Genomic DNA, 11,192 nt, shown 5'->3' with positions numbered 1-11,192 from the left:
GATCAAACTGCTGAGGTCATCGGTCCCTAGACTTACACACTACTACGCTAAATTAAACAAATTAAGAACAACACTCACGCCCATGCCCGGGGGAGGTCTCGGAAACTCCGGCGTGAGGAGCCGCCCAGTCCGTGACATGGCGCCTCGAACCGCACGGCCACGCGGCGCGTGGACTATCTCGGTACGCCTCCTCTGGGCGACCCACATTCCCACGTAGTGTCACCTGTCAACAGTCCCCGTTCATGTCCTACATGCCAGTTATATTGAGATTCCCGCAGGAAGTCGGACGTAATTCTGCATCCGCACTGAAAGTGGTGGATTCACTGCCCGTGGAGATGAATCAGTTACATGAATGCACATCGCCTGACCTCCTGCGGGAATCTCATTGTGGTGAGCATGGAGGATATGGACGGCGTCTGCGGATAGGTGGCGTTTGGTAGGTAGGGGGTCGGCCGAGATCAGTGCCGCGCAATTACGATAAACACTGTAACCGGGTGGCGCAGTAGTTATTGCAGCTGTCTAATCAGCAGGAGATTCCGGGGTCGAATCCCGATTTGGCTACATTTTCACTCGTTGTCGCTGTTTCCCCACAAGATGCCGATGCAGCTGACACAAGAGCCTTTTTCCTTTCCTTCCTCCCCCTCCCCGTTCAAGTTAAATAATCGCCACTGCAGATTCCACGTGGTGTCCGTTCTTTCGGACTTGTCCGAAAAATGGCATTGGAGTAATATTTACTTAAATTAGCTCCCCTCCCAAATGACACTGCTTCTTTAATCAGCACGTTTTGCGTCACTGCCTTAGAGGAAAACATAACTGATAAAGTTAAGTGGATAGCGCTTTGCGTCGATAATGTTAACACCAGTGTTGAAGGAGTACAACGAGGTGTTGCAAACAACGTGCTTGTGTAGCTGAAAAGTGAAATGAACGAAAATCTTGTAGGAGTTGGACGCACGCACACATATTATGCATGGTGGTCCATTGATAGTGACTGGGCCAAATATCTCACGAAATAAGCGCCAAACGAAAAAACTACAAAGAACGAAACTTGTCTAACTTGACGGGGGAAACCAGATGGCGCTATGGTTGGCCCGCTAGATGGCGCTGCCATAGGTCAAACGGATATCAACTGCGTTTTTCTAAGCAGGAACCTCCATTTTTTATTACGTATTCGTGTAGTACGTAAGGAAATATGAATGTTTTAGTTGGACCACTTTTTTCGCATTGTGACAGATGGCGCTGTAGTAGTCACAAACGTATAAGGACGTCGTATCACGTAACATTCTGCGTCCAATACTTTCCCACCCTACCTGCCCACGTTAGGCTAAATTTTTCTGGCTGAATGATGTAGTACTCTCGCCGTGAGAGTGTGTTACGGGACTACAAGTCCCACCGCCACACCTCCAAAGTGAATTGCAGTGACGCAGTCACTGCCCTGTGGATAAATTTACTGCCTCACCAACACAGTTAGTCCGCAATAGACCGGTGATGCTGTATTGTAACATATCACAAAAAAATAATTAAAAAAATAAAAACATTCCGCGAGTGAGGACGCTATTTGCTTCGTGATACATTACCCGTGTTAAAATGGACCGTTTACCAATTGCGGAAACGGTTCATATCGTGTAGATGTATGGCTATTGTGATCAAAATGCCCCAACGGGCGTGTGCTATGTATGCTGCTCGGTATCCTGGATGACAGCATCCAAGTGTTCGGACCGTTCGCCGGATAGTTACGTTATTTAAGCAAACAGGAAGTGTTCAGACACATGTGACACGTCAACCACGACCTGCAACAAATGATGATGCCCAAGTAGGTGTTTTAGCTGCTGTCGCAGACAAATTGCGCGAGAATCGGGAATCTCAAAAACGTCGGTGTTGAGAATGCTACATCATCATCGATTGCACCCGTGCCATATTTCTATCCACCAAGAATTGCATGGCGACGACTTTGAACGTCGTGTGCAGTTCTGCCACAGGGCACAAGAGAAATTACGGGACGATGACAGAATTTTTGCACGCGTTCTGTTTAGCGCCGAAGCGTCAATCACCAACAGCGGTAACGTAAACCGGCATAATACGCACTATTGGGCAATGGAAAATCCACGATGGCTGTGACATGTGGAACATCAGCGACCTTGGCGGGTTAATGTATGGTGCAGCATTATGGGAGGAAGGATAATTGGTCCCCATTTTATGGATGGCAATCTAAATGGTGCAAAGTATCCTGATTTCCTACGTAATGTTCTACCTATGTTACTACAAGGCGTTTCACTACAGAATTGCAATGTACTTCCAACATGATGTATGTCCGAAACATAGCTCGCGTGCGGTTGAAGCGGTATTGAATAGCATATTTCATGACAGGTGTACTGGTCGTCGAAACACCATACCATGGCCCGCACGTTCACCGCATCTGACGTCCCCGGATTTCTTTCTGTGGGGAAAGTTGAAGGATATTTGCTATCGTGATCCACCGACGACACCCGACAACATACGTCAGCGCATTGTCAATGCATGCGCGAACATTACGAAAGGCGAACTACTCGCTGTTGAGAGGAATGTCGTTCCACGTATTGCCAAGTGCACTGTGGTTGACGGACTTCATTTTGAGCTTTTATTGCATTAATGTGGTATTTACAGGTAATCACGCTGTAACAGCATGCGTTCTCAGAAATGATAGGTTCACAAAGGTACATATATCACATTGGAACAACCGAGAAAAATGTTCAAGCGTACCTACGTTCCGTATTTTAATTTAAAAAACCTACTTGTTACCAACTGTTCGTCTAAAATTGTGAGCCATATCTTTGTGACTGTTACAGCGCCATCTATCACAAAGGGAAAAAAGTGGTCCAACTAAAACATTCGTATTTCTTTACGTACTACACGAATATGTAATAAAAAATGGGGGCTCCTATTTAAAAAAAACGCAGTTATTATCCGTTTGACCTATGGCAGCGCCATCTAGCAGGCCAACCACAGCGCCATCTGGTTTCCCCCTTAAAGCTAGACAAGTTTCGTTCTTTGTAGTTTTTTCGTTTGACGCTTATTTCGTCAGATATTTGGCCCGGTCACGATCAATTTTTTTTTTTTTTTTTTTACTTTATTGTTATTTTAAAACCTGTACAACTCAGGTAGGCTGGCAGCGGCACACTACGCCGCTCTTCAGCCATAGCGTTTTACAAGAGTATAAAACATGGTGAATGACAATGAACAAAGTGACGGGCAAAAGAGAGAGGTCACAGAGACATAAAAAACACGGAGTCGTTCACATGTGACGATAACAACACTGAAAACGCGTCGGCACGGCGCACAAAACACTGATGAGTCCGACGGCACAAGTGAACGTAGGAGTGGGACGGCGGACGCCAAAAACACTATACGACGTCACACACACGAGACACAGAAGGCGACGATCTCCGGCGCGCGAATGTTCACTATACGTGTGCGAGTCCGGGGACCTGCCAAGAGAGGAGGAGGAGGAAGGGGAGTGGGAGAGCGAGAGGGGAGAGCAGAGATGCCACGGGCAGGGGAGATAGGGAAGAGGGAGGAAGGGGGAGAGGAAGCCCGGGGGAAGAGGGGGAAGGGAGGGGACAGGGAGACGGAAAAAGAAGGGAAGAGAAGAGAAGGGAGGGAGGGTGCCGAAAGGAAAGGACACGGGAAGTGGGGGGCTGGGCAGGGTCAAAGTTGATAGGAGGGGTAGATGGAGGGGACGAGGACATCATCAGGGAGAGGGAGCTGGCGGAAGCCACCTTGGGAGAGGGTATGGTCACGATCAATGGACCACCCTGTATAATGCTGCAAAGGCAGCCGCTGACGTTATGAGCGTTGATGTGGAAACATTGTTAATTAAACTTTTCAGTTAGCTACTTCTCCTTATACACAATATGAACGGAGTGTCTAAAAGAATATTGTGAGTTTGTTGACAGAGTATTATGTATTACTGTCACATCCAAAAACAGGATGGTTATCTGTGTGTTGCGTACATAGTTCCGCATAGTCAGCGCGTACACAACTTTCCCACTAGAGCGCGCCCCGCTAAGCACAACAGCGCAGGCGCAGCGCTCGTCCGTCTCCGCACTACGAGATGGCGCTGCCTTAGAGACGAACCAAATTCTGCTTCCGCCGATCCGCGTATTAATATGTAACGAAGCCAATGAGATTGCTGCTAACGTAGATCCTTTCCTCCTCGCGGATCACACTCGCGCAGTGATACCTGAACGCTCGACGTATTATAACGAGCGTACAGACCTCCGATTAGTTAGTCTGCATTAGTCTGTAGTCAAGTTTCAGTCTGAGCCTAATAAGATTATCATATTCCTGTACATAGCCATGAAGAGAAATGTATAGACACTTTGTCAAGTATCAGAGATATGTGAGAATAAGATTAACGTGCCAAGACCAAACGACCTTCAGATTGTCAATTGTAAATACCATCCAGAATCAAGTTAAGTAATGTCTATGCTTTTTATTATTTTAATAAATGTGTGTGAAAATTAATCAAGTTCTGTTTAAAGTTGGTCACCGTCAATCTGCTACTCTAAGCGTGCAAGTGGCATTTCTATCGTCTGACCTAACGGCAGAAGATAGACACGCCACGATAAGACCACGAGACATATTGCTGACACTCGCCTACTTCGTTAGAGCGACAAGTCAAATAATCTGATGGTGTGTGTACCGAAGGTCTTACAGTACGTACACCGCACTACGTTTGTTGCACTGTAAAAAATACTGTAATTACATGATGCTCGTAAGTCATTCTTCCTCACAGAAGAAAAAGCGCCTAAATTTCGTTTATTTCACATTTCAGAATCCGCTGACAGCCATATGTAGGGTGTATGCGCTGTCAGTTGAATGTATTTCAAAGACAAGGTGGCTGCATCACAAAAGTAGTTGCGATGTTGTCGGAATTATAGGACGGTGTAAAGATAGGGCTGCCACATCTAGCAGGGATCTCGTCGGGACGCTCTGAGATGAGGTGTAGAAATGAAATAAAAAATTCTATTTAATATAATTACTTTTTATTTAGAACGCAATTCCATGGACTTTGTTGCTGCAGAAGTAGTTAGTACATCATATTTTTTGAAAGATTCTCCTCTTTCAGCAAGTCTTTTTTCCCTTGGCAGCACGGTTAAAATCGGCTGCCGATACGATTATTGCACTGCGCATTGCGCAGATAATAAACTCGCGTTCTAGATATACAATATTTATTATCGAAGGTGTCATTTTACAAGGACGGAAAGAAGTAAACAGAAAATGGAGTGATAGTTAAATTTCTCCTAATACGAAAAAGATTTACTACTAGAAATCTTTTTTTGACGAACCGAAGACACCGTGGATTGCAAAAAAAGAAAGAAACGAATTAAGCGCCTACAGCCGACAAGGTACAGGCGTGGGAAGAAACTGCGGTTGACTTTAATTCGCAGAACATCGAAACAGATTGTGACTGAAGGTGTCTGAAAAATTTTATGAAAATACGCTGAAGAGCCGAAGAAACAGGTACACCCCCCTAATGTCGCGTAGGCCCTTGCGAGTAGGCAGAAATGTCGCAACACGACGTGGCATGGACCCGACTAATGTCTGAAGTAGTGCTGGAGGGAACTGACACCATGAAACCTGAAAGGCTGTCCACAAATCAGAAAGAGTACGACGGGGTGGAGATCTCTTCTGAACAGCATGTTGCAAGGCATCCCAGATATGCTCAATGGTTACGAAGTCTGGGGAGTTTGATAGCCAGCGGAAGTGTTTAAACTCAGAAGAGTGTTCCTGGAGCCACTCTGTAGCACTTCTGGACGTGTGGAGTGTCATATTGTCCTTCTGGAATTGCCCAAGTCCGTCGGAATGCACGATGGACACGAATGGATGCAGGTGATCAGACAGGATGCTTACTGTACGTGTCACCTGTCAGAGTCGTGTGCAGACGTGTCAGAGGTCCTATACCGCTCCTCACCATTACAAAGCCGTCACCAGCTTGAACAGCCCCCGGTGACATACAGGGTCCATGGATTCATGAGGTTGTCTCGATACCCATACACGTCTATCCACTCGATACGATTTGAAACGAGACTCGTTCGACCAGGCAACATGTTTCCAGTCGTCAACAGTCCGATGTCGGAGTTGACGGTCCCGTCCTTGCAGGATCTTCTTCCGGCCGTTGCGATGTCGGAGATTTGATGTTGTACTGGATTCCTGATATTCACAGTACACTCGTGAAATGGTCGTACGGGGAAAATACCCACTTCATTGCTACCTTGGAGATGCTGTGTCCCATCAGTCGTGTGCCTACTATAACACAATATTCAAATTCACTTAAATCTTGACAACCTGCCATTGTAGCAGCAGTACTCGATCTAACAAATGCGCCAGACACTTGTGTCTTATATAGGCTTTGCCGACCGCAGTGCCGTATTCTGTATTCGAATACGCATGCCTATGCCAGTTTCTTTGGCGCTTCAGTGTATTAAGAAAATGACCAAGAAAGCATTCGTGCATGACGAGGTATAATCGTAAGACTCACTTTACAATTATTGCGGCACACTTCATCTTTATGGAATTCCATGTGGTGTGTAAACTGGAGCAAACACAGAGTGAAATTTTTTCAAGGTTGAAAAGCATATACAGGAGGAGGTAATTTCGTGAGGCCTGCAGGCACAGAACATGGACAGAACTCATCGCAGCCCCGAGACCACGATTTTTTCCTGTCTGGAATCCCTTCGATGATGATGCTGATTTTCATCCAGAAGTGACATACAGTGGTCTGTCAACATTTTAATACGTTCGTGTAAATATTTTGGAGCGAATTTGCTGCGTAAAATGTAGTTTATAATATTGTTTATGTCGTTCTGACAGAGATTCAAGTAACACTGAAGGCTGTATTTCTTTCACTTCAGTAAACTAGGAGACAGTAACTCCAAATGAAAATATTGTTCTCGTTGATGGCAATGAAAATGAAAACAAAGGGGATTGTATTTACACTGGGCTGGTAAGAACAATATTGTACTAAGATAATAAACTGTGACAGCACACAAAAGCGTAATTTGAACTAAAAATAACCTCTAATTATAGGTAGATACGCAACACGCACTCATGGATTCTTTTTAGATCTGAGAAAACGGTACACGCTTTCGAACGGGCTCGAGATTTCCCGATACGCCGCTGCGTTCAATGCATTATCGAGCTTGTTCGAACTTTGGCTCACACAGCACATGTTTAAGCGATACGCAACTACTTACAGTAGCTGCCCACAACAGTAAGCTATGGCTGTGTATTAATTTGACAATTTCGCGAGACAATTGAGGGAACAACAATAGATATTACCACTGCTCGAACTCCTATTGTGTGTTAACAATTTGCAATACGTGTTCTCATACTGTAACGCTGTGTGTGGATGTATTAACATTTATGCTTATTTTTAAGTAAAGGTAACAAACAGACGAAAGAGTCGTGCTCCAAAAAATATTGCATCACTGAACCCAGTTTAATATTTCATTCGTTTATGAGAGGCTGTAATGATTTACCAAGTAGGTTGTAAATGAGCAGTTCAGTTCCTGTTCACATATTAGAACAACAGATAAAAACTTAAGCACATTTTAATCAGTTTGAAAACAATACCGCAACGTGATTTTTATCCTCACTGTGGCGCTAATAACGCCAGTCTTGTGCGATGGCACGAAATTTGATAGATATCATCTTTCAAATGTAGAAATACGCTTACCAACTTTCGTTCACGTCGCACAACTCCTACTTTATGTTGCGAATTTATTCCGTCAGTGTGTATTGTGCAAGACAAATGTTGCAACTATAATAACTGCTGCGCGATTTACTTTCATTTAAACAGAGAAATCGTCGTTTGCCACTCAGAACATTCTCCCAACTGAAGATCTGCTTTTCTTGTGGGCCCATTACGGGTTCGCTCAGCCGCGATTCTTCGCGGGGTACCGGCCTCAACAAATACCTGTAACCCTGATAGTCACTGTCTCCTAGAAATACCCCTTCTGGAATTTCTCCTAATTTCAACTCAGCATGTACGCGTGAATTTCCGAAAATGTTGCTGTCGTGGGCATATCCCGGTAGGCTAACCACAATACTGCAACATCGTAGTTAGCGCCTGAGATTGCTTGGACGTTTAATGATGACCACCCGTGACGATTCCTAAATATCTCTGCACTTTCGCCACCAGGAGATTTGATGATGGTGTGGGTACAGTCAATAGCGCCTAAAACAAGAGGAAAATGTGTTATCTCATAAAAATATTGTTGAATTTTCCTCACGTAAGCTCTGTAAGCTGTTCCTACGTCTGTTTCGAACAAGTTGCTAACCACCATCTGAAAAAGCTTCCTGGAACATAAAACAGTAACCTTAAAAGCAGCATGCACATTGAAGTCAGTGGCTGGTTTCAGCAGATCCTCTCAAATGGTTCAAATGGCTCTGAGCACTATGGGACTTAACATCTTAGGTCATCAGTCCCCTAGAACCCAGAACTACTTAAACCTAACTAACCTAAGGACATCACACAACACCCAGCCATCACGAGGCACAGAAAACCCCTGACTCCGCCGGGAATCGAACCCGGGAACCCGGGCGTGGGAAGCGAGAACGCTACCGCACGACCACTAGATGCTGGCTCAGATCCTCTCTCAACCTTAGTTAAAACTGCTGCACAGTATTTTTGTCCAAGCGAAACCTCAGCTTAAATTGTTTATCAACTAATTCCCTTTCATGGAACATGCGGGGAGCTCGTTGGATCTCATCGTCGTCCTAAGCAGACACATCTTCATACTCAGACATCTGTAAAGTAAACGAAAGGAAGCAATGTAATTCACATCACGTGGGTTTGTTGAAGAGTTTTGCCCGGGAGGGCTACAGAACGCTCGAACAACATGGAGTGTGGTATTGTTACAATATTTTTATGACCAATACAATACAGAAAGTCGTAAAAATGGAAAAAAAGAATTTCCGAGAATTGACGTGTCCAAACATGAGATTTTTTACACTGCAGTCCACGAAACAATCTCTGAGCGACTGAAGTATTTGAAGGATTGTTACTTGTGTAGCGTTATATTGCTAAAAACTATTTTGTGTTCTATTGATCAACGTACGTTGGATTGTCATGACAGTAGAAGGAAATTAGTTGGTTAGTTATAAATTTAATACGAACTGCATAGTTACTGCTACTCGAACCAAGAGAGAACATGCATAAAATATATAAACGTAGGTTTCCGTGTCCATTGTCACAGTCAATAAAATTTTTCTGCGTTTGTGACCGCATTGTCAGTATGTAATTCTACTGACGTTTCGGTCACTGTTGCAAGTGACCTTCTTCATGGCGTTTTTTTTTATTTTTTCGTTTACTGTAAACAAACCCAAAACCCAAAAAAAAATTTATTGGCTGTGTATAAGAGATGCTGAATCGTTATTGGCTGCTATCATAAGTCCCATACTTAACTGTTCACTGCAAATATTTCGAATTTATCTTACACACTCTGTTGGCTAAGTGTCAATAAAATGTCCCTGAACTAATCACATAAATTACGAGTTGTCTCCCACAAACGTTTGTAATATTAATCATTACTTACACACAGAAGCCAGTAATATCCTTAACTTAACCTTCCACATCAAAAAATAGTGTTTCGACCATGGGTGGTGTGGGAAAGGTGTTGTCACATAACTTATTTACTTACCAATTTCTTGTGTTGACCACAACTTCCTTTATTATTTCAATTTGTACTTGCTAAAAACAAAAGCGATGTTTCGTAATGCCACTACACCATAAACTGACGATTGCAGCTTAACCTGACTCTGAACTGCGAATTTTCGCCACTCAAATATGATGCGACTTGACGGTGATATAATCTAGGATTAAGGTTAACACAACGCAGATTTCCAGGTTAAGCTTGATCTGAGGTCTTTTTCCGTCTTAACCTTATACAATCGGCCCATTGCAGCTGCATCCTATAAAATCTTGTGACAGTTATGTGACAACCCCGCAACTTCATTCTCCTCACCTAATTGGATAAAGCCACAAGCCTCTTGATGAATTTATGCAAATACGCTCCAAATTACTCTCCAACTTTGAAACAAGGTGGAGAAGTAGAGTGTTTGTCAGAGAGGAGGGTTGATTTAAGAGAGCTTAAAAGGGAGTGTTATGTTATACCGTATTGTTACAAGTACCAAGTTATGTTTAGGATGTAAATATTGTATAGCAATAAGAACTGTTGTGTAGCATTTTGGATTGTTGTGCGGCATTTTGGAGTTGCAATGCAGGAAACAGTAGTTGCTAATGATCTGTGAAAGCCTTTGCGGTATTAACAGTTAGAATTCAGAATAAACAAAAATACATATTTCTGTACTAACTACAATAGTTACAGCGTATTAGCGTTTGAAAAATCATAATCCAAATTGCCTATGATTAACAAAATGTAAAAACAAGAAAAGAAGCAAATTAAATTAAATATTGACGATATTATCTTTGAGAACTTTCACAATGAAAATTTAACTTTAGAATATGTATATCCACTTAACATTACAAACTGACATCTAATTCTATAACAAGGAAGTATAGCCATCTCAACTGTATTGCATTTAGCTGGAAGACTGTTTTGTGCCAATGCAATTCAGTTGTTTCAGTTACAGTTCAGACATCATACCTTGAGTTTTCGCAGGTATCTTAATCTAATCTGTGATACGCATATTAGTAATTTTAAATGCAGTGTGAAGTCTCGATTGTGTGACAAAGGATTCGACTGTTCTGTAAGATGCATCTAATTTGATTTATGAAGTTATCTTACATGGAGAAATCAGGTGGCATGCGAATGATCCGATGGTGACTATGATTTACAGATTAACTATTATTATATTCGGTATGTAAGTGTCGGTGTTGTTTGATATCATCTCTGGTTGTGAGGCCAAGGATAGTACCACTCACAATGTGGGACTTGCCTTTCCCATACTCATCTGTATCTGCTGCATTTTTCCAGCTAAATGCAATACAATTATAATTGCTTCTGGAGTTAGTCATTTTTCCACATTTGTGCACTTCCTGTCCCTTAATTAATTGTTTGATTTCATTGTGTTGTTACTAAAATCAATCCAAATGCCTCTTTTCCAACTGAAGGCTTCTTTTGAACTCCTAGTAAGTACGCCTCCCTAATATTTTAACATTAATGCAGCAGCACTCCCTTAGCAACCTGCTA

Source organism: Schistocerca americana, chromosome 6 (genome assembly GCF_021461395.2).
Source record: "Schistocerca americana isolate TAMUIC-IGC-003095 chromosome 6, iqSchAmer2.1, whole genome shotgun sequence".
NCBI classification, from domain to species: Eukaryota; Metazoa; Arthropoda; class Insecta; order Orthoptera; family Acrididae; genus Schistocerca; species Schistocerca americana.
This window is presented reverse-complemented; position numbering follows the sequence as displayed.